Here is a 25,869-nt window from a genome sequence, read left to right as displayed (position 1 = left end):
CGTATGTTGTATGCAAGTTCCATTCAATTTGCTCTGAGTGAAGAAGAGAGAACAAAATTATCCTTTCAACCATGTCAGTGACTTTATTTACCATCTCATTTGATGAGCTCATAGCCCAGGGTCAGAGGGAAATGGGAGCTGTGAGTCTGCCATCTCTCAGGAAGTCTCAGGCCTCAGAGGCCCCTCATAGCCAAACTACCTCACCTTTTGCACCTTTCAAGCAACGTTATTCCTAAGTGCGAGTCACCCTCTTCATCAGGTTCTCCAAGAAACAGCAGTCTCTCCCAATGACAGAGGAAAGATGGGCTACTTTGGCTTTCTGAGGCGCAATATGTAGTTCTCCAAAATGGTACCTGCCTGGGGGATTTTTCAAGAAAATTAAGCATCCGTGGTGATTTGTTTGTCTTCACATAACGTATGACCCAGATGTGCTGAGAAATAAGAAAAGGACGAACGAATCAAGGGCAGCTGATCCAAGGAGGCAAGGGGCAACTTCCACAGCCTACGTGGAAAGCTAGAGGAAGGGAACATCCAGCTGGTGGGAGCTGAAGACAGGGGCCAGTCCTCCTTGGGCTCGGGATGCCACCGCCTCTTCCTACATCTTCACGCTCTCCTTCTCTGTTGGCCCCTCCCAGCCATATTAAAGAGCCACAAGGAAATGCTCTCCTCCATTCCATTTTCCTGTCCTCCTATCCACCCCTCCCTTCTTTCCCTTTGCCATCAATTTCTTGACTTGCCCCCCATTTCTCCCCTCCCATCTACACTGCGATCTGGTTTCTGCCCCACTACTCCCGTGAAACTGACCTCCTTGAAGCCCCCAATGATTTCTCTGTTGACAATCCAGGGGACTACTTCTCAATCCTTATCTTTGTGACCGCCAAGCCGAGTTAGACCTTAAACAACGTCTCTGTCTTGAAAATCTCTTCCATTGGCTTTTGCGCCACCTTTCCTTTTCTTTTCATGACACCGATCACAACCAGTGCTGCAGATTCCATCGAATTAAGGAATGCTGTTGCCTACATGTGTGAATGAGCTAAAGTGAGTACAGTACTGAAGTAGAGGACACCTAAAGTGAAACGTCTTCATGTACGTCCACGTGGCTGAGCAGCAAGTTAACCTTTCATACATGTGTTAAAGAAGAAGAGTTGGGTTTTATTTTATTTACTTTTCCCTGGACTGTGTTGAATGGCTATCGTCTACAAGTTCAGGCTACTTTTTGCTGAGGCTTAATAATGCACTGGGAGAGCTGAGAGAAAACTGAATAATAGAGCTGTCTTTTTCTTGACCAGCTCACCTTAGTTTCCCAAACTCTAAGTCTTTCTCTAATTCTTTCCCCTTTTTATTGTAGTAAAATGAACATAACACAAAATTCACCATTTGGATCATTTTACAATTCACTGTACCATTCAGTGGAATTTACTACTGTCACAATGTTGTGCAACTATCACCACTGCCTAGCTGCAAAACATTTTCATCAACCAAGAGGAAACCTACACCCATTTTAAGGAGTCATTCCCAATTTCCCTCTCTTCCAAACCCCTGGCAACCACTAATGTATAATCTTTCCTGTGTGTATGGATTTGCCACTGCTGGACATTTCATATAAATGGAACCATACAATATGTAACCTTTCATGCCTGACTTCTTTCACTTAGTTGCATCCATCATGTAGCATGTATCAGAAATCCACTCACTGTTACAGCTGAATCCTTCATACTGTTTGAATACAAAATTAAAAATACGTTGAGAGTGAAGCTCTGTTTTAATGGCACATCTATTAGGCCAATTCATTGAAAGAAACTGAAGATGGAGATGTTGTTGTGAAATGATAATCGTTGAGAAGCCTCAGCCAATTGGATAATGAAAAGTTTGGGAAATGTTGCAAAAAATTCGCTGATTTATATTAAAAGCCTATTAAACAAGGATTCAGGAGATTGTCTTTTTCTTGCAGGTAACTTAAATGAGGCAGAAAGAAATAACTGCCCTTTAAAACACATTTTGAAAGGATTCTATTTATTCTTAATAGACGAATGGGAGGGAGTACAGGAAGTTCACATCCAATATGGACTCCCTGTCCAAACACTGTTTGTCGTTCTAGCCACCGCTATCGAATTATATTTCTTGAGAGTAAGGCAGCTCAATTCCTGCATATTACTTTCTAAACTTCATCCATCAAATCCATTAATACAGTATAAACAAGAGTTGTTCATGTTTAAGTGCAGTTCAAATATCAGGTATAAAGAACCCCCAGTAAGAAAAAGAATCCTATATCTCTTGCCAGAATGTGGTCAGCTCTGGGGTGCTCTGCTAGCTGAAAGACACATTCCTTATTAAGAGGATAGAGGCTGTTTAAGAGGGACGAGAGCCAAAAAAATTTAACTACATATATGTGTTAAGAACAGTGCTAGGTTATCTCATGTTCTAGATCAGTCAAGGCTCACCATTTTACATACGTGAAAAGCAAAGTTAAAAGTGTATTCGTAGGGCTTCCCTGTTGGCGCAGTGGTTAAGGATCCACCTGCCAGTGCACGGGACACACGTTTGAGCCCTGGTCCGGGAAGATCCCACATGCCACGGAGCAACTAAGACCATGTGCCACAACTACTGAGCCTGCGTGCTAGAGCCCGTGAACCACAACTACTGAAGCCCACACACCTAGACCCCGTGCTCAGCAACGAGAAGCCACCACAATGAGAATACCGCGTACTGCAACAGAGTAGCCCCCACTCACTGCAACTAGAGAAAGCCTGCGCACAGCAACAAAGAGCCTAGGCAGCCAAAGATAAATAAATAAATACGTCTATTTTTTAAAAAATGTGTTTTAGTAACTTACTAAAAGGCACGCAATCAGTAAACATGAGCAAGGATTCAATCCCAAATCTGTCACACTGAAGTTGAAGCTAATACTCGAGATTGATAAAAACAGCACTAATTTAAAACTTCAGAGGTATTTTTTACTTCATACTTTCACTAATGCTCTTTGGAGATAAATCATTTCATTTATATGGGCCTTAGTTTTTACAACTATAATAGTTGGAAGCTTGACTAGGTGATCTGTATGTAGTCTTCCAATTCTAAAATGTTCCACTAATTTGGATTCCTACAATAATTGCCCTTGCAATACATGCATGCTGCCACCAAGTAGCAGTAGAGACTACTAGTTCCTTTCTTATCCCTAGTGGGGGTGCATTTTGACAGCAGACTTATCCGTCAATAGTACAACCTTTTAGTACAACTATAACATAACAAAATAATCTGGTATTCTTTCCTGTAAAAGAGAAGCTTTACATTGTGTCTGTGAATCGTACCAGAATCACCTGTAGCTTTATAAATATAGAAGAAATCCTGAACCCATTGAATGAGAATCTTCAGAGACAGGACTTGGGCATCTGGAATTTTGGGCTCCCATCATTTGTATATTTTATTTCATTTTATTTTTGCCTATGTACAATATTTGTCACATCCTTTTGAATCTTTAAAAGGTTCTTTCTGTTTTAAATTTTAGAATATTCCATAATCTTCACCTACTTTTCATAAGGTGTTATCTGTTATGTTTATTCGATCTTGTGCTTCTCCTGGTTAAGACTTCTTTCTTTCCTTTTTTTTTTCTCATGGCCCTGCCTCATGTCTTGCAGGATCTTAGTTCCCTGACATGGGATTGGACCCCAGGGTCCCAGCAGTGAAAGCGCCATGTTCTAAACACTGGACCACCAGGGAAGTCCCAAGATTTCAGTTTTAAATGACTTTTTTCCCACTCTAATTCATTCCTGGGATCAGTTTCATGTTTGGACATTAAAGCAACCTTGCATTGCCAGAATAAAGCTACTTTGATTTTGATATATGATTGTTTTACATACAATGGATACAGTTTGTGCTTCTCTTTACACATTGTGCATGCATGTTCAAAGGAGAAACTGGCCTGTGATTCTATTCTTGTAATATCCTTTATAGATTATTTTTAAGATTCTATACTTTATTTTTTATTTATTTATTTTTGGCTGCATTGGGTCTTCATTGCTGCATGCATGCTTTCTCTAGTTTTGGCGAGCGGGGGTCTATTCTTTGTTGCAGTGAGTAGGCTTCTCATTGCAGCCTTCTGACCGCATGGGCTTCTGACACCATTCGTCGGCGCTACTTCAGTTCCTTGCCCCTTCCCTTCTGACCCTGGGCGGTGAAATCCTCTTTCTGCAGCTGGCCTGCGGCAGAAAGTCAATGAGGCAAGAGTAGGCTTGGAGTATCCAAGGAGCAGAAAGGATGTCAGCGTGTGAAAAACAGAGCGAGCAAATTGGAGAGGAGAAGGAAACACTCAGAGAGGAAACAGAGGCCCAGATTTCTAGGTCTGTGGAGGCACTCTGAGGACTTTGCATTTTCTGTGAAGAAGCCACTGAAGAAATTTGAGTGACATGATCTGACTTATGTTTTAACTAGATCTCTCTGGATGTCACATTGATTAGAGATTGTAGGAGAGCAAGGACAAGCCCCAGAACACCAACAGTTGATTTAAAGAAGTGATTACTCAAACATGGTCCCCTCTTCAATAAGGACGCAGAGCAGGAATCGGAAAATAATGGCCACAAATCAAATCAGGCTCTCAGCCTGGATCTGTGGGACTGTGAGCTAATAACGGTTCTCACGTTCAGAAAGCTTGTTGAAGAAGAAAGAGGAGAAGAAGCTACAGAAACTGTATATGGCCCACAAAGCCTAAGATATTTAAAATCCAGAAGATGCTTTCCAACACCTGATGTAAAGCATGTGGCTGGTAGGAGGTCCTCAACCAAATTTGGAAGAGGAATACATGAGTCAGTTCTTTCCTGAAAACACTGTAAAGTGATAGCGGTCAAGAAACATTTACCCGTTCACCCTTAACCTTCACAAATGTTGCCAGTTCCATTGAGCTATTGAAAAATACATTCTGGCTTTCAAAAAAGTAACGCAGAGGGCATTTTCTCACATAGGCAAGGTCATAAACAACTGTCAAGTGAAGTTGAAATAGCAACAAATCAAATAATAACAAAAACATTTTTACAGAATTTTAAATCTTACAAAGCATTTTCATGTTCATTATCTAATTTAATTCCCAAATCAACGTCATGAGATAGTTATTATTTCCCCATTAGAAATGACCACATATTAAATCCTTAGTGATTGCTCAAGAAAAGCTGAAATCTTGAGTGTTACATCCATTAATGCCATGGTTGGGTGTTTTCCCATGGGAACACTGGATGCTAAAATCCACAGGGATTTTCAGCTCAAGATGGCAGACTAGGAAATATATTTACTTTCTGTTCCTCCTGAAACCATATCTCAATAAAACTGTAGAAATACCAAAATTAATCAACCAATGAAAGCCAAGATATTTTGGAAGTCATCAACCACAGAAAGATTTCAACACATTTCGAGAAGGCAAACAATGAAATGGAGGAGCCGTGAATAAAATAATGAAGAAAAAAAGGCTGAACCTAAGTAAGGTCTGCACAAAGCCACTCAGATTTTGCTGAGCTCTGGTTATAGTAAAGGGCAGAGGAAAGAAGAGGGGCTGAAAACAAGGAGACAAACGTCATTTTAGGAAAAACAGTTCATTTAATGAGCTCCAGGGAACACTCAGCCTGCTGCCATACTAACTCATGAATTACAATGGATAGTTGGTAAGCAAGACAAGAAAACAGGGAAGAAACAAAAGAAACAAAAATCAAGACATTGTTTCTAACTGAACTCTTCTCAAATGAGATCGAGGAATTATGGTTCAATGCCACAGCTGTAAATCATTTCTGCTCTTGGAGAGGTTACAAAGGGCTTATAATATTTCCCTTTTGTTCAGACAGAATTTAGGTCTGAGCAAAAGCTTTTGTGTCCTCCAACCCCAACATTTATTGGGGATGGAAGCCCAGATTTGCTGGGACATACCATAAAAAGAATCTCATGAGCAGAGGGTCAAACTGATTTTGGAATATATGAATTATGTCCAGTGTGAGTTTCAATAGGTTTTAAAATATATACATACATACATATATATATATATACATTTTTACTGATCTATATGATTTTGGGTTCTGAAACTTCTACATGTCACATGCGTGATACATAACAGACAATGTCAGCCCCAGGAGGGAGAAAACACTCCAATGAAGCAAGCCAAAGAAACAAGTTTTAAGCAAGGTCAAGTGATGTGTAGACCAGGATTGTTCAATTCCTACCTGTCATGCTGAAGCTTCCAGCTCCTGAATAACAACACATGCTTCCCTTGTCCTAGACAGCCAAGAGTATGTCTCCTCTCTTGGGCATAAGAATCTCTAGAGTTACATATCTGTAGTAAGAGTGGACCCAGCTGGCATACTCACAATGACCAAATTGTGTTGATCGTACTTTATACCAATACATCGCCCCACGCTGAAGTTGCAATAAATGATATATTTGCTTTCTAGACATGAATGAGACGTCTTACTGGAAGGCCAGAGAAGCTGGCTTCTAATCCATATGGAACAATTCACTGGTGAATTTCTTTCACGATAGCCCATGATTTATCTAGAATATCATGTTGACATATCTGGATCCTTCAAACTAGACAAAGGGAAAATACGGGCTTCAAGCCTCAATTAGAAATATGGAATGGTGCCATGCTAACAACTGGTGGTCCCTGACCTGTATCTTCTGAGATTAGAACACAGTGTGGTGGATGACCAATTCATGCATTGAACAAAAGAAGACCTCCTACAGGGCAGTGTAGCTGTTCGTTACAGGTATGGCACTTAGGGCTAAGTACCATAAGGACTACAAGAGAAAAAGAAAAACAAGTAACACATGAAGCATATACGATAAGGAGGCACCACAGTCCAGAGCACGAGCTCTGGAATCACACAGGCTTGGATCGAATCCCAGCTAAGCCACTACCATCTATATACCCTGAAGGACAGGCCAAGGTTTAAATGTTGTTTTACCAGATTTCAAAAAAGAAGTGAAGAAAGAACCTATCTGCCGGGAAGGGACATCGTGGGGTGCAGTATCCAGTCGGATCAGGGCTCTGCATCTCCTGCTCAGAAACCTTGGCCACCTGGCTCATGGTGATGCTGGCAGCTGAGCAGCCCTGGAGAAGGCGATCCTGTCTCCAGGTCTCGCAGAGAAGCTGGGGAGGTCTCCGGACGAGGTGGCCCACACCCTGGTAAGCTCTGGCTGCCTCCTGCCCTCAGGTCTGAGCAGGCTCTGGCCTCTGGGCCCCGTGGTGGGGAAGTCCTGGCCGATACATACACAGGGTTGAGGGGCCTGCAGAGCCAGTCCCCAGGCAGGGTGAGCTCTGGAGGAGGCTTCCACAGTCCCCAGCAGTCTCTGCATGGTGGCCCATCTGGCGCCAAACACCTGCCACCCACAGCGAGAAGTCCCAGCCACTAGAAAGTCCAGAAGGGGCCCCACCCTTTGCCTTTGGGCCTGGGTTAAGCCACCAGCTGGGCTTGCACGTGACCCCTGCCTCACCCCCTGCCCCGCCCGCCCTTTCTCTGTGACACGTACAATGGATATGTCATAAAGCCAGGCTGAGCCAGTGCTATAAATTCAGAGGAGTTAGAATCTAGGGAGAAGCTCTCCCACTTTCACTCTCTGCTCTCAGATCAGGCAGGCAGTACCTCTAATATGGAAGCTATGGACACCACACCTCCTTCCCAGGCTGTCCTCTACCATTCTGCTCATGTTTTCCCCAGCACCCCATTGACGGCTTTGGCGGGTATCGGGGCTTCAGCAGGCAGCACGTCTGACCCCGAACCTATGGACACCACACCTCCTTCACATGCTGTTATCTTCCATTCCGCTCCTGTTTTCCCCAGCACCCCATTGACGGCTTTGGCGTGCATCGGTGCTTCAGCAGGCAGCACCTCAGACCCCGAAGCTATGGACACCACACCTCCTTCACACGCTGTCATCTTCCACTCTGCTCCTGTTTTCCCAAGCACCCCATTGACGGGTTTGGCGGGCATCGGTGCTTCAGCAGGAATCACGTCAGACCCCGAACCTATGGACACCACACCTCCTTCACACGCTGTCATCTTCCATTCTGCTCCTGTTTTCCCCAGCACCCCATTTACGGCCCTGGCGGGCATCGGTGATTCCGCAGTCAGCACGTCTGACCCCGAACCTATGGACACCACACCTCCTTCCCAGGCTGTCATCTGCTATTCTGCTCCTGTTTTCTCCAGCACCCCATTTTCGGCTTTGGTGGGCATCGGTGCCTCAGCAGTCAGCACCTCAGACCCCGAACCTATGGACACCACACCTCCTTCCCAGGCTGTCATCTTCCATTCTGCTCCTCTTTACCCTAGCACCCCATTTACCGCTTAGGCCGGCACCGGTGCTTCAGCAGGCAGCACCTCTAACACCAAAGCTATGGACACCACACCTCCTTCCCAGGCTGTCATTTTCCAGTCTGCCCTGTCTCCAAGTAGAACCACTACCCATTTCACACTCCTGTTCCCAGTTCTGGGAACACACCACCCAGTGGTAGCAATGCCTCAGCCCATGCATCGACTCATTTACCTGCAACTTCAGCCAACAGATAGACCAACACTTCAAAGTTATGACAGAAAATTGAGTAAGTTATACACCTGGAATTTCATTTATTATTATTAACAAGCACAACTGTAGTGCTTAGACTATAACAAGTACTATTCTAAGGGCTTACCAAATATTAACTCACTTATTCCTCATAATGGCAACCCTAGTGGTAGGGAATATTCATAGTGTTCACTTTTTGGGGGGAAACTGAGGCTCAGAGACGTTGAATAGCTTGCCTAATGCCACACAGTTAGTAGGTGGCAAAACCCGGGATTAAAACCAGACCATCTAGACTTTCATCACTTTGCTGTGTCACCTTATTATAAGTTGTGGTTAGGGAAGGGACTAAATTGACAAGACTCTGAACTAAAAGGAGAAGGGAGAAATGAGAAAATGAGTGATCCTAGAAACTAGAGAAGGTTTAGGCTCAGAAATTTCTGGTGATGAGACCCAGAAGAACAAGAACTTGGTTGGAATGTTAACTTGGGGTAGTATCTGAATCCACTGAGAAATGGTGTTGTTTCCTGTAAAATTTAGAAAGGTCAGTTGGATGAAGATTAACGAAGACAAAAGTAGAAAGGAAAAGAAAAAGGTGCCTTAAGTGAGACATAACCGCTCCCCTCTACGTACCCACAGGTTGTGTCCTGTGGGAAAGGATGGAGCTCTCTCTACCGGGTTGGTCACCAGGCTGAACAAGGAGAAACATGGCAACCATTGTACTGGTTTTGATGATCCCTCAAAACCAAGGCTTCAGTTTCCAAGAACGACCTAAGGTAGCATAACTAGTGTGTGTCACACATGCCACTAAGTGTGTTTCCAGTCACACATTTTAATTGGAGAAATACTTCCTATGAGGTAGGCATTAGTTCCCTATGGCTGCTGTAACAAATTACTACAAATGTGCTTGCTTCTAACAAAACACACTTATTTTCTTATGGTTCTGGAAGACAGAGGTCCAAAACCAGTTTCCCTGGGCTGAAACCAGGAGTCAACAGGGCCATCCATCCTCCTTCTAGAGGCTCTAAGCGAGAATCTCTTTCCTCGCCAGCATTCCTTCACTTCTGGCCACATCAATCCAACCCCAACTTCATCATCACATTCTCTTTGGGGTAAAAATTCCCTCTGCCTCTCTCTTACGAGAACACCAGTGGTTATATTTGGGCCCGTCCAGGTAGTCCAGGAGAATCTTCCCATCTGAGAACCATTACTTTCATCCCACTGGCAAAGTGCCTTCTGCCATTTAAGGTGACATTCACAGGTTCTGGAGAGTAGGATGTGGACATTTGGCGGCAATGGTATTATTCGGTCTACTACAAGGTAGATACTATTATCTTTCTCAGATGTAGGAAATGACGTTTAGGGAAGTAGTCTGTCTCAGGTCTACAATTTCCAGAGTAGAGACTTACATTCTGCCACTGACACTTTAGGACACACCCTAAAAACTTTAACCTGTGTCCTTAACTACTGCGTAATCCTTGGTTAAGAGTCACACTTAGGTATCAAGACCCAATTGAATAGAATGCAAGTACTGTCTCCTCTTTCACTATGTTTGCCTGGTGTACTGATGAATCTTGCCCAGAGCAGAAGAGTTCAGAAAAGTGTTATGCAGGTGTACGAAGAGAAAGCATTTACTGTTTGATGTGCACGGAGAAACGGAAGGCTTTTTCAAATAAAATAAAATAAAATATGCCACCAAATAGTCAATTGTCACAACAGAGGTAACCCCGTGGGAGTCATGAGGAGACTAAAATTATCTCCAATTGTGCAGGGCAGAAAAGTTTCAATGAAGGCAGGTGTAGTTCAGCCAAGGCCTACAGCACAGAAGTAGGAATTTGGGTATGTACGAATGGGAAAAAAGACATTTGAGGCATGGGAAATAGTTTAATGCAGAATGGACGAGAAATATGCATTAGACCTTTTCTAAAACAACTGGCTTATTAACTCAGTAAATCGATTTAGTCAGTCAAACTAGCTTTAGCTGATTACTTATCCAGGGGATAGCTGTTGAGAGTAATTTTTGTCACAGAACAGTAAATAAAATGGTTGAACTATAGCTTTAGGCTTGCTAAGTGAAATAGATGGCTCTAGATGATTTTCAAGTGACTTACTTGGTAATACTCACGAAATTGGGGGTTAACAATTGCTTAAGAAAACAAAGAGAATTGATTTTAAATAAAGTAGCTACTGTGTAAACTATCTGTTCAGTAGCTCATGTTAAACGGATGTTTATAATCCCCATTGGACAACCAACTACATTTTTGCAAATGGCAATGTGAATTGCTGTTGCCTAAACTATAGCAATGACCACCTATGTAATTTGTTGTCCAAACCAGAAATCTTCTGACAATACTGGTGTCCTAATAAAAATAAGCACGAAGGGAACACAGAGTGGGTGTCTCCCGTGTGCCTGTGCATGCATCTATATCTCACTGAACCCTCATAACAGCCCCCAAGAGAGGGACTCTGGGCGTCCCCATGCTGCTTGTGGAGAAACAGGCACAGGAAGGTTCAATAGTCTATCTACCTAATATCGCACAGAGGGTGGCAGAGCCCGTTTTTAAACCACCTGCCGCCAATACCAGGTGCCAGGAGCTAGACTCAGCCTACAGCTCTCTTCTGCTCGCCTGGAGGTGAAACAATGTGTCATGATTAGTCAAATCCCGTCTTCACTCATCAAGGTAGGTTGAACACCTGCCCGTCCTCCAAGTAGCATGTAGCATAAGCAATAAGATGTTTGTCCCGTGATCGTCCAGGAACTTGGAATCAGCTGTGCCTGGTTAGGCTGAGCTGGTTTAGAGTGGAGAGGACCACCGATCTTCCACCTGGGCAAGTGCCTTTTGACCTCCTGCCATCAGAGGGCCGAAATCTCCAGCCTGAGAATGTGCTGAGCCATGTAGCCTAGTTATGCCAGTTTAGAACAATGATGAGCACACCTTTTTCCAGTCACCTTTCCTCATGCTCCCCATGCCTCATACTGCCCTGCTTCTTTATTCTTTATCCCACAGATACCCAAAGCCCCTGGCCTTTGGGGAGGCGGATTTGAGACCTATTGTCACGTCACGTCCTCGCTTGGCTGCCCTGTGAATAAACCTCCTCTTTGCTGCAAACCTCAGCATTTCAGTGTTTTGGCTTGCTGTGCCTCAGACAGAATGGTTGGGAGCAGTGGTACAGGTCCCTTGCCTGTGAAGGATGCTGGTTCCTAGTAGTCACGTTGCGGATGTTTTCTCCTCTCGGGGTTGGGGCGGGGCAGACATCCTGCTCTTCCGGAAAGGGAGAAACACAGGTGCCAAACCCTTGCCCTCAGTGTCACCGTCACCTAGGAGCTTGTTAGAAGCACAGAATCCAGGCCCCACCCAGAACTACTGAATACCAGCCTGCATTTAACAAGATCCACAAGAGAGGCATACCCATATTAAAGTTGGAGAGGCACCAAGCTGTCATCGTCTTCTCCACGGCTAATGAAAACAAAGCAAAGATTCATCCCGAGCCGACCCTGCCTCAGTCACCTGGATATCACATGAGCTCATTTAATCCTCCCCAAAACCTGCAAATGAGACTGAGGGTCAGAGTGGCCTAGCACTCAAGGTTCCATAAAAGAACATGACCAAGGCTCACTGGAGCCCAGACTTCCAAAACAGAAGGCCCCTGAGCACAGCATGGCACCACCGCTGCCCAAACCGTGGGCCTGGAGGGTAGGCCAGGCTCCCCACGCAGAGTTCACACCATTTGACAGATGCCCACAGCAGACCACAAGGCAATATGAGAAGTAAGTTCTGATTGTGGAATCTCTGAATTTTGAGATTTAAAGAAAAAAATCTGTTTTCGGGGGATGGTTAAAACAGTTCTACCAAGGAGTAAAGAGAGGGCATCTAAAGGCCCCTTCTGGACTTAGAATTTAATGGCTACTTATTGAGAAATGCTCCGTGCATTTGCTCAGCCCTACGTCGAGATGAAGTTCTCTGTGCCCTAGAAGCTTAGGTTCTAAAAAGGCCACAGAAATGGGTGAGACCTCAAAAATGCCAGAACAATGCAACGGCCTTAATCAGACTGTCTTTGCTTTACCTTGCTTACAAGTCACTGACTTTAAACTGAATATGGTGTCATGTCTTTACGTTTCTTGAAGCTTTTTTTCTACAAAAGATCATATAAAGATTTTCTTCCATGGTAAAACTTTTATATTGTATTTCTCTTAAACTGGAGTGTGGTACATTTACCCTCCATCAGATGATTGCTTACAACTCACCTTGCTTTATTAAGAATACCGCTAGAGGTTTCTATGTCCCTACTAACAAAAATACATTTTCAGGCCCATTCAAACCAGTGAAAATCCAAGATTTCAGAGCAGAAGATAATGAAAATTCTCTCTATCCACGTCTTTTACTACTTTTAGCCTGTTAACAGTCCCTAAGTGTGTCAGATGAAAGGTACTGTCGCGGGAATTGACATCTTTAACAGCATTCCATACAGGTAAGTCTTGATTGTTCCAATTTCTCAGAAAGTTGGACACATTTACTGCCTCTATGACATCTCTAGGGTGTGTGGAAGAAATAAAAAAGAGGCCTGTACAATGTATTTCTCAAAATATACACACAAAGAGTTTGCACATACAAACAGGGAAACCTTATAAATAATGTATGGGGAGCAAAGTATTGTCGGTAACGGAACTACTCATTTCGAAAGACAACACTGTCACCAAGTGTCCCCTCACCAAAACTGACTGGGAATGTTTAGGGGCCACCAAACCAGAGGTGGAGATTTTTAGGCACATTCTTGCCAGAAAAGAGAGCCTAGGGCATAAACCACTCAACTTGTTGGCACGAATGCCAGGGCAACCCAAGCAAGTGGATATAGAAGCCTACGTAATGCTTGGAAGTAGGAAGCTTTGGGGGACGACAACTGGGCTGGTACTGGCCTCCCTCCCCAAAGGGACAAGGAGAGCAGAAACCTGGATGGAGTGAAGAGAGAGCAAAAAGAAAGGCAAGGCTGGGTATGGAGCATCGTTTGGATCCAGGAGCATGTGTCTCAGAACTGCTGGGGCTCTGCAGACCAGCTGCATCCCCATTCTCCTTGACACTCATTGGTATAATGAACTCAGGGTGGGCGCATTCCGGCTGCGAAGTCACTTCCACCCGTCCATGGAGTTGACGGTTACTTGCTCACAGTGAACCAACCGCTCTGGACCTAACAGCTACTGCAGGGGGCGGTAGTGGAGAACAAGGTGACGACAAGGACCAGATGCGAAGGAGGAAGAGACATTCAGCGGACCGACTGGGTGGACTGATGGTGTGGCGTTAAGTCTGCAGAGCTAAAGGGGCCAGATGTAGAAAAGGGAAGGGGAACCATGAGGATATGGTCAAGCCCCTTCGTATAGATATTTCATCCGTATGTTGTATGCAAGTTCCATTCAATTTGCTCTGAGTGAAGAAGAGAGAACAAAATTATCCTTTCAACCATGTCAGTGACTTTATTTACCATCTCATTTGATGAGCTCATAGCCCAGGGTCAGAGGGAAATGGGAGCTGTGAGTCTGCCATCTCTCAGGAAGTCTCAGGCCTCAGAGGCCCCTCATAGCCAAACTACCTCACCTTTTGCACCTTTCAAGCAACGTTATTCCTAAGTGCGAGTCACCCTCTTCATCAGGTTCTCCAAGAAACAGCAGTCTCTCCCAATGACAGAGGAAAAATGGGCTACTTTGGCTTTCTGAGGCACAATATGTAGTTCTCCAAAATGGTACCTGCCTGGGGGATTTTTCAAGAAAATTAAGCATCACTGGTGATTTGTTTGTCTTCACATAACGTATGAACCAGATGTGCTGAGAAATAAGAAAAGGACGAACGAATCAAGGGCAGCTGATCCAAGGAGGCAAGGGGCAACTTCCACAGCCTACGTGGAAAGCTAGAGGAAGGGAACATCCAGCTGGTGGGAGCTGAAGACAGGGGCCAGTCCTCCTTGGGCTCGGGATGCCACCGCCTCTTCCTACATCTTCACGCTCTCCTTCTCTGTTGGCCCCTCCCAGCCATATTAAAGAGCCACAAGGAAATGCTCTCCTCCATTCCATTTTCCTGTCCTCCTATCCACCCCTCCCTTCTTTCCCTTTGCCATCAATTTCTTGACTTGCCCCCCATTTCTCCCCTCCCATCTACACTGCGATCTGGTTTCTGCCCCACTACTCCCGTGAAACTGACCTCCTTGAAGCCCCCAATGATTTCTCTGTTGACAAGTCCAGGGGACTACTTCTCAATCCTTATCTTTGTGACCGCCAAGCCGAGTTAGACCTTAAACAACGTCTCTGTCTTGAAAATCTCTTCCCTTGGCTTCTGCGCCACCTTTCCTTTTCTTTTCATGACACCGATCACAACCAGTGCTGCAGATTCCATCGAATTAAGGAATGCTGTTGCCTACATGTGTGAATGAGCTAAAGTGAGTACAGTACTGAAGTAGAGGACACCTAAAGTGAAACGTCTTCATGTACGTCCACGTGGCTGAGCAGCAAGTTAACCTTTCATACATGTGTTAAAGAAGAAGAGTTGGGTTTTATTTTATTTACTTTTCCCTGGACTGTGTTGAATGGCTATCGTCTACAAGTTCAGGCTACTTTTTGCTGAGGCTTAATAATGCACTGGGAGAGCTGAGAGAAAACTGAATAATAGAGCTGTCTTTTTCCTGACCAGCTCACCTTAGTTTCCCAAACTCTAAGTCTTTCTCTAATTCTTTCCCCTTTTTATTGTAGTAAAATGAACATAACACAAAATTCACCATTTGGATCATTTTACAATTCACTGTACCATTCAGTGGAATTTACTACTGTCACAATGTTGTGCAACTATCACCACTGCCTAGCTGCAAAACATTTTCATCAACCAAGAGGAAACCTACACCCATTTTAAGGAGTCATTCCCAATTTCCCTCTCTTCCAAACCCCTGGCAACCACTAATGTATAATCTTTCCTGTGTGTATGGATTTGCCACTGCTGGACATTTCATATAAATGGAACCATACAATATGTAGCCTTTCATGCCTGACTTCTTTCACTTAGTTGCATCCATCATGTAGCATGTATCAGAAATCCACTCACTGTTACGGCTGAATCCTTCATACTGTTTGAATACAAAATTAAAAATACGTTGAGAGTGAAGCTCTGTTTTAATGGCACATCTATTAGGCCAATTCATTGAAAGAAGCTGAAGATGGATATGTTGTTGTGAAATGATAATCGTTGAGAAGCCTCAGCCAATTGGATAATGAAAAGTTTGGGAAATGTTGCAAAAATTTAGCTGATTTATATTAAAAGCCTATTAAACAAGGATTCAGGAGATTGTCTTTTTCTTGCAGGTAACTTAAATGAGGCAGAAAGAAATAACTGCCCTTTAAAACACATTTTGAAAGGATTCTATTTATTCTTAATAGACGAATGGGAGGGAGTACAGGAAGTTCACATCCAATATGGACTCCCTGTCCAAACACTGTTTGTCGTTCTAGCCACCGCTATCGAATTATATTTCTTGAGAGGAAGGCAGCTCAATTCCTGCATATTACTTTCTAAACTTCATCCATCAAATCCATTAATACAGTATAAACAAGAGTTGTTCATGCTTAAGTGCAGTTCAAATATCAGGTATAAAGAACCCCCAGTAAGAAAAAGAATCCTATATCTCTTGCCAGAATGTGGTCAGCTCTGGGGTGTTCTGCTAGCTGAAAGACACATTCCTTATTAAGAGGATAGAGGCTGTTTAAGAGGGATGAGAGCCAAAAAAATTTAACTACATATATGTGTTAAGAACAGTGCTAGGTTATCTCATGTTCTAGATCAGTCAAGGCTCACCATTTTACATACGTGAAAAGCAAAGTTAAAAGTGTATTCGTAGGGCTTCCCTGTTGGCGCAGTGGTTAAGGATCCACCTGCCAGTGCACGGGACACACGTTTGAGCCCTGGTCCGGGAAGATCCCACATGCCACGGTGCAACTAAGACCATGTGCCACAACTACTGAGCCTGCGTGCTAGAGCCCGTGAACCACAACTACTGAAGCCCACGCACCTAGACCCCGTGCTCAGCAACGAGAAGCCACCACAATGAGAATCCCGCGTACTGCAACAGAGTAGCCCCCGCTCACTGCAACTAGAGAAAGCCTGCGCACAGCAACAAAGAGCCTAGGGAGCCAAAGATAAATAAATAAATACGTCTATTTTTTAAAAAATGTGTTTTAGTAACTTACTAAAAGGCACGCAATCAGTAAACATGAGCAAGGATTCAATCCCAAATCTGTCACACTGAAGTTGAAGCTAATATCGAGATTGATAAAAACAGCACTAATTTAAAACTTCAGAGGTATTTTTTACTTCATACTTTCACTAATGCTCTTTGGAGATAAATCATTTCATTTATATGGGCCTTAGTTTTTACAACTATAATAGTTGGAAGCTTGACTAGGTGATCTGTATGTAGTCTTCCAATTCTAAAATGTTCCACTAATTTGGATTCCTACAATAATTGCCCTTGCAATACATGCATGCTGCCACCAAGTAGCAGTAGAGACTACTAGTTCCTTTCTTATCCCTAGTGGGGGTGCATTTTGACAGCAGACTTATCCGTCAATAGTACAACCTGTTAGTACAACTATAACATAACAAAATAATCTGGTATTCTTTCCTGTAAAAGAGAAGCTTTACATTGTGTCTGTGAATCGTACCAGAATCACCTGTAGCTTTATAAATATAGAGGAAATCCTGAACCCATTGAATGAGAATCTTCAGAGACAGGACTTGGGCATCTGGAATTTTGGGCTCCCATCATTTGTATATTTTATTTCATTTTATTTTTGCCTATGTACAATATTTGTCACATCCTTTTGAATCTTTAAAAGGTTCTTTCTGTTTTAAATTTTAGAATATTCCATAATCTTCACCTACTTTTCATAAGGTGTTATCTGTTATGTTTATTCGATCTTGTGCTTCTCCTGGTTAAGACTTCTTTCTTTCCTTTTTTTTTTCTCATGGCCCTGCCTCATGTCTTGCAGGATCTTAGTTCCCTGACATGGGATTGGACCCCAGGGTCCCAGCAGTGAAAGCGCCATGTTCTAAACACTGGACCACCAGGGAAGTCCCAAGATTTCAGTTTTAAATGACTTTTTTCCCACTCTAATTCATTCCTGGGATCAGTTTCATGTTTGGACATTAAAGCAACCTTGCATTGCCAGAATAAAGCTACTTTGATTTTGATATAGGATTGTTTTACATACCATGGATACAGTTTGTGCTTCTCTTTACACATTTTGCATGCATGTTCAAAGGAGAAACTGGCCTGTGATTCTATTCTTGTAATATCCTTTATAGATTATTTTTAAGATTCTATACTTTATTTTTTATTTATTTATTTTTGGCTGCATTGGGTCTTCATTGCTGCATGCATGCTTTCTCTAGTTTTGGCGAGCGGGGGTCTATTCTTTGTTGCAGTGAGTAGGCTTCTCATTGCAGCCTTCTGACCGCATGGGCTTCTGACCCCATTCGTCGGCGCTACTTCAGTTCCTTGCCCCTTCCCATCTGACCCTGGGCGGTGAAATCCTCTTTCTGCAGCTGGCCTGCGGCAGAAAGTCAATGAGGCAAGAGTAGGCTTGGAGTATCCAAGGAGCTGAAAGGATGTCAGCGTGTGAAAAACAGAGTGAGCAAATTGGAGAGGAGAAGGAAACACTCAGAGAGGAAACAGAGGCCCAGTTTTCTAGGTCTGTGGAGGCACTCTTAGGACTTTGCATTTTCTGTGAAGAAGCCACTGAAGAAATTTGAGTGACATGATCTGACTTATGTTTTAACTAGATCTCTCTGGATGTCACATTGATTAGAGATTGTAGGAGAGCAAGGACAAGCCCCAGAACACCAACAGTTGATTTAAAGAAGTGATTACTCAAACATGGTCCCCCTCTTCAATGAGGACGCAGAGCAGGAATCGGAAAATAATGGCCACAAATCAAATCAGGCTCTCAGCCTGGATCTGTGGGACTGTGAGCTAATAACGGTTCTCACGTTCAGAAAGCTTGTTGAAGAAGAAAGAGGAGAAGAAGCTACAGAAACTGTATATGGCCCACAAAGCCTAAGATATTTAAAATCCAGAAGATGCTTTCCAACACCTGATGTAAAGCATGTGGCTGGTAGGAGGTCCTCAACCAAATTTGGAAGAGGAATACATGAGTCAGTTCGTTCCTGAAAACACTGTAAAGTGATAGCGGTCAAGAAACATTTACCCGTTCACCCTTAACCTTCACAAATGTTGCCAGTTCCATTGAGCTATTGAAAAATACATTCTGGCTTTCAAAAAAGTAACGCAGAGGGCATCTTCTCACATAGGCAAGGTCATAAACAACTGTCAAGTGAAGTTGAAATAGCAACAAATCAAATAATAACAAAAACATTTTTACAGAATTTTAAATCTTACAAAGCATTTTCATGTTCATTATCTAATTTAATTCCCAAATCAACGTCATGAGATAGTTATTATTTCCCCATTAGAAATGACCACATATTAAATCCTTAGTGATTGCTCAAGAAAAGCTGAAATCTTGAGTGTTACATCCATTAATGCCATGGTTGGGTGTTTTCCCATGGGAACACTGGATGCTAAAATCCACAGGGATTTTCAGCTCAAGATGGCAGACTAGGAAATATATTTACTTTCTGTTCCTCCTGAAACCATATCTCAATAAAACTGTAGAAATACCAAAATTAATCAACCAATGAAAGCCAAGATATTTTGGAAGTCATCAACCACAGAAAGATTTCAACACATTTCGAGAAGGCAAACAATGAAATGGAGGAGCCGTGAATAAAATAATGAAGAAAAAAAGGCTGAACCTAAGTAAGGTCTGCACAAAGCCACTCAGATTTTGCTGAGCTCTGGTTATAGTAAAGGGCAGAGGAAAGAAGAGGGGCTGAAAACAAGGAGACAAACGTCATTTTAGGAAAAACAGTTCATTTAATGAGCTCCAGGGAACACTCAGCCTGCTGCCATACTAACTCATGAATTAAAATGGATAGTTGGTAAGCAAGACAAGAAAACAGGGAAGAAACAAAAGAAACAAAAATCAAGACATTGTTTCTAACTGAACTCTTCTCAAATGAGATCGAGGAATTATGGTTCAATGCCACAGCTGTAAATCATTTCTGCTCTTGGAGAGGTTACAAAGGGCTTATAATATTTCCCTTTTGTTCAGACAGAATTTAGGTCTGAGCAAAAGCTTTTGTGTCCTCCAACCCCAACATTTATTGGGGATGGAAGCCCAGATTTGCTGGGACATACCATAAAAAGAATCTCATGAGCAGAGGGTCAAACTGATTTTGGAATATATGAATTATGTCCAGTGTGAGTTTCAATAGGTTTTAAAATATATACATACATACACATATATATATATACATTTTTACTGATCTATATGATTTTGGGTTCTGAAACTTCTACATGTCACATGCGTGAAACATAACAGACAATGTCAGCCCCAGGAGGGAGAAAACACTCCAATGAACAAGCCAAAGAAACAAGTTTTAAGCAAGGTCAAGTGATGTGTAGACCAGGATTGTTCAATTCCTACCTGTCATGCTGAAGCTTCCAGCTCCTGAATAACAACACATGCTTCCCTTGTCCTAGACAACCAAGAGTATGTCTCCTCTCTTGGGCATAAGAATCTCTAGAGTTACATATCTGTAGTAAGAGTGGACCCAGCTGGCATACTCACAATGACCAAATTGTGTTGATCGTACTTTATACCAATACATCGCCCCACGCTGAAGTTGCAATAAATGATATATTTGCTTTCTAGACATGAATGAGACGCCTTACTAGAAGGCCAGAGAAGCTGGCTTCTAATCCATATGGAACAATTCACTGGTGAATTTCTTTCACGATAGCCCATGATTTATCTAGAATATCATCTTGACATATCTGGATCCTTCAAACTAGACAAAGGGAAAATACGGGCTTCAAGCCTCAATTAGAAATATGGAATGGTGCCATGCTGACAACTGGTGGTCCCTGACCTGTATCTTCTGAGATTAGAACACAGTGTGGTGGATGACCAATTCATGCATTGAACAAAAGAAGACCTCCTACAGGGCAGTGTAGCTGTTCGTTACAGGTATGGCACTTAGGGCTAAGTACCATAAGGACTACAAGAGAAAAAGAAAAACAAGTAACACATGAAGCATATACGATAAGGAGGCACCACAGTCCAGAGCACGAGCTCTGGAATCACACAGGCTTGGATCGAATCCCAGCTAAGCCACTACCATCTATATACCCTGAAGGTCAGGCCAAGGTTTAATGTTGTTTTACCAGATTTCAAAAAAGAAGTGAAGAAAGAACCTATCTGCCGGGAAGGGACATCGTGGGGTGCAGTATCCAGTCGGATCAGGGCTCTGCATCTCCTGCTCAGAAACCTTGGCCACCTGGCTCATGGTGATGCTGGCAGCTGAGCAGCCCTGGAGAAGGCGATCCTGTCTCCAGGTCTCGCAGAGAAGCTGGGGAGGTCTCCGGACGAGGTGGCCCACACCCTGGTAAGCTCTGGCTGCCTCCTGCCCTCAGGTCTCAGCAGGCTCTGGCCTCTGGGCCCCGTGGTGGGGAAGTCCTGACCGATACATACACAGGGTTGAGGGGCCTGCAGAGCCAGTCCCCAGGCAGGGTGAGCTCTGTAGGAGGCTTCCACAGTCCCCAGCAGTCTCCGCATGGTGGCCCATCTGGCGCCAAACACCTGCCACCCACAGCGAGAAGTCCCAGCCACTAGAAAGTCCAGAAGGGGCCCCACCCTTTGCCTTTGGGCCTGGGTTAAGCCACCAGCTGGGCTTGCACGTGACCCCTGCCCCGCCCGCCCTTCCTCTGTGACACGTACAATGGATATGTCATAAAGCCAGGCTGAGCCAGTGCTATAAATTCAGAGGAGTTAGAATCTAGGGAGTAGCTCTCCCACTTTCACTCTCTGCTCTCAGATCAGGCTGGCAGTACCTCTAATATGGAAGCTATGGACACCACACCTCCTTCCCAGGCTGTCCTCTACCATTCTGCTCATGTTTTCCCCAGCACCCCATTGACGGCTTTGGCGGGTATCGGGGCTTCAGCAGGCAGCACGTCTGACCCCGAACCTATGGACACCACACCTCCTTCACATGCTGTTATCTTCCATTCTGCTCCTGTTTTCCCCAGCACCCCATTGACGGCTTTGGCGTGCATCGGTGCTTCAGCAGGCAGCACCTCAGACCCCGAAGCTATGGACACCACACCTCCTTCACACGCTGTCATCTTCCACTCTGCTCCTGTTTTCACCAGCACCCCATTTACGGGTTTGGCGGGCATCGGTACTTCAGCAGGAATCACGTCAGACCCCGAACCTATGGACACCACACCTCCTTCACATGCTGTCATCTTCCATTCTGCTCCTGTTTTCCCAAGCACCCCAGTTTCGGCTTTGGCGGGCATCGGTGCTTCAGCAGGGAGCACGTCAGACCCCGAACCTATGGACACCACACCTCATTCACACGCTGTCATCTTCCATTCTGCTCCTGTTTTCCCCAGCACCCCATTTACGGCCCTGGCGGGCATCGGTGCTTCCGCAGTCAGCACGTCTGACCCCGAACCTATGGACACCACACCTCCTTCCCAGGCTGTCATCTTCTATTCTGCTCCTGTTTTCTCCAGCATGCCATTTTCGGCTTTGGTGGGCATCGGTGCCTCAGCAGTCAGCACCTCAGACCCCGAACCTATGGACACCACACCTCCTTCCCAGGCTGTCATCTTCCATCCTGCTCCTCTTTACCCCAGCACCCCATTTACCGCTTAGGCCGGCACTGGTGCTTCAGCAGGCAGCACCTCTAACACCAAAGCTATGGACACCACACCTCCTTCCCAGGCTGTCATTTTCCAGTCTGCCCTGTCTCCAAGTAGAACCACTACCCATTTCACACTGCTGTTCCCAGTTCTGGGAACACACCACCCAGTGGTAGCAATGCCTCAGCCCATGCCTCGACTCATTTACCTGCAACGTGAGCCAACAGATAGACCAACACTTCAAAGTTATGACAGAAAATTGAGTAAGTTATACGCTTGGAATTTCATTTATTATTATTAACAAGCACAACTGTAGTGCTTAGACTATAACAAGTACTATTCTAAGGGCTTACCAAATATTAACTCACTTATTCCTCATAATGGCAACCCTAGTGTTAGGGAATATTCATAGTGTTCACTTTTTGGGGGGAAACTGAGGCTCAGAGACGTTGAATAGCTTGCCTAATGCCACACAGTTAGTAGGTGGCAAAACCCGGGATTAAAACCAGACCATCTAGACTTTCATCACTTTGCTGTGTCACCTTATTATAAGTTGTGGTTAGGGAAGGGACTAAATTGACAAGACTCTGAACTAAAAGGAGAAGGGAGAAATGAGAAAATGAGTGATCCTAGAAACTAGAGAAGGTTTAGGCTCAGAAATTTCTGGTGATGAGACCCAGAAGAACAAGAACTTGGTTGGAATGTTAACTTGGGGTAGTATCTGAATCCACTGAGAAATGGTGTTGTTTCCTGTAAAATTTAGAAAGGTCAGTTGGATGAAGATTAACGAAGACAAAAGTAGAAAGGAAAAGAAAAAGGTGCCTTAAGTGAGACATAACCGCTCCCCTCTTCGTACCCACAGGTTGTGTCCTGTGGGAAAGGATGGAGCTCTCTCTACCGGGTTGGTCACCAGGCTGAACAAGGAGAAACATGGCAACCATTGTACTGGTTTTGATGATCCCTCAAAACCAAGGCTTCAGTTTCCAAGAACGACCTACGGTAGCATAACTAGTGTGTGTCACACATGCCACTAAGTGTGTTTCCAGTCACACATTTTAATTGGAGAAATACTTCCTATGAGGTAGGCATTAGTTCGCTATGGCTGCTGTAACAAATTACTACAAATGTGCTTGCTTCTAACAAAACACACTTATTTTCTTATGGTTCTGGAAGACAGAGGTCCAAAACCAGTTTCCCTGGGCTGAAACCAGGAGTCAACAGGGCCATCCATCCTCCATCTAGAGGCTCTAAGCGAGAATCTCTTTCCTCGCCAGCATTCCTTCACTTCTGGCCACATCAATCCAACCCCAACTTCATCATCACATTCTCTTTGGGGTAAAAATTCCCTCTGCCTCTCTCTTACGAGAACACCAGTGGTTATATTTGGGCCCGTCCAGGTAGTCCAGGAGAATCTTCCCATCTGAGAACCATTACTTTCATCCCACTGGCAAAGTGCCTTCTGCCATTTAAGGTGACATTCACAGGTTCTGGAGAGTAGGATGTGGACATTTGGCGGCAATGGTATTATTCGGTCTACTACAAGGTAGATACTATTATCTTTCTCAGATGTAGGAAATGACGTTTAGGGAAGTAGTCTGTCTCAGGTCTACAATTTCCAGAGTAGAGACTTACATTCTGCCACTGACACTTTAGGACACACCCTAAACAACTTTAATCTGTGTCCTTAACTACTGCGTAATCCTTGGTTAAGAGTCACACTTAGGTATCAAGACCCAATTGAATAGAACGCAAGTACTGTCTCCTCTTTCACTATGTTTGCCTGGTGTACTGATGAATCTTGCCCAGAGCAGAAGAGTTCAGAAAAGTGTTATGCAGGTGTACGAAGAGAAAGCATTTACTGTTTGATGTGCACGGAGGAACGGAAGGCTTTTTCAAATAAAATAAAATAAAATATGCCACCAAATAGTCAATTGTCACAACAGAGGTAACCCCGTGGGAGTCATGAGGAGACTAAAATTATCTCCAATTGTGCAGGGCAGAAAAGTTTCAATGAAGGCAGGTGTAGTTCAGCCAAGGCCTACAGCACAGAAGTAGGAATTTGGGTATGTACGAATGGGAAAAAAGACATTTGAGGCATGGGAAATAGTTTAATGCAGAATGGACGAGAAATATGCATTAGACCTTTTCTAAAACAACTGGCTTATTAACTCAGTAAATCGATTTAGTCAGTCAAACTAGCTTTAGCTGATTACTTATCCAGGGGATAGCTGTTGAGAGTAATTTTTGTCACAGAACAGTAAATAAAATGGTTGAACTATAGCTTTAGGCTTGCTAAGTGAAATAGATGGCTCTAGATGATTTTCAAGTGACTTACTTGGTAATACTCACGAAATTGGGGGTTAACAATTGCTTAAGAAAACAAAGAGAATTGATTTTAAATAAAGTAGCTACTGTGTAAACTATCTGTTCAGTAGCTCATGTTAAACGGATGTTTATAATCCCCATTGGACAACCAACTACATTTTTGCAAATGGCAATGTGAATTGCTGTTGCATAAACTATAGCAATGACCACCTATGTAATTTGTTGTCCAAACCAGAAATCTTCTAACAATACTGGTGTCCTAATAAAAATAAGCACGAAGGGAACACAGAGTGGGTGTCTCCCGTGTGCCTGTGCATGCATCTATATCTCACTGAACCCTCATAACAGCCCCCAAGAGAGGGACTCTGGGCGTCCCCATGCTGCTTGTGGAGAAACAGGCACAGGAAGGTTCAAGAGTCTATCTACCTAATATCGCACAGAGGGTGGCAGAGCCCGTTTTTAAACCACCTGCCGCCAATACCAGGTGCCAGGAGCCAGACTCAGCCTACAGGCTCTTCTGCTCGCCTGGAGGTGAAACAATGTGTCATGATTAGTCAAATCCCGTCTTCACTCATCAAGGTAGGTTGAACACCTGCACGTCCTCCAAGTAGCATGTAGCATAAGCAATAAGATGTTTGTCCCGTGATCGTCCAGGAACTTGGAATCAGCTGTGCCTGGTTAGGCTGAGCTGGTTTAGAGTGGAGAGGACCACCAATCTTCCACCTGGGCAAGTGCCTTTTGACCTCCTGCCATCAGAGGGCCGAAATCTCCAGCCTGAGAATGTGCTGAGCCCTGTAGCCTAGTTACGCCAGCTCAGAACAATGATGAGCACACCTTTTTCCAGTCACCTTTCCTCATGCTCCCCATGCCTCATACTGCCCTGCTTCTTTATTCTTTATCCCACAGATACCCAAAGCCCCTTGCCTTTGGGGAGGCGGATTTGAGACCTATTGTCACGTCACGTCCTCGCTTGGCTGCCCTGTGAATAAACCTCCTCTTTGCTGCAAACCTCAGCATTTCAGTGTTTTGGCTTGCTGCGCCTCAGACAGAATGGTTGGGAGCAGTGGTACAGGTCCCTTGCCTGTGTGGGATGCTGGTTCCTAGTAGTCACGTTGCGGATGTTTTCTCCTCTCGGGGTGGGGGCGGGGCAGACATCCTGCTCTTCCGGAAAGGGAGAAACACAGGTGCCAAACCCTTGCCCTTGTCACC

The sequence above is a fragment of the Delphinapterus leucas genome, chromosome 9, assembly GCF_059928025.1.
Source record: "Delphinapterus leucas isolate spDelLeu-1000000601 "Yukka" chromosome 9, BTC_Dleu_Yukka2, whole genome shotgun sequence".
NCBI lineage: Eukaryota > Metazoa > Chordata > Mammalia > Artiodactyla > Monodontidae > Delphinapterus > Delphinapterus leucas.
The sequence above is the reverse complement of the archived record's forward strand: the minus strand, read 5'-3'. Positions refer to the sequence as shown.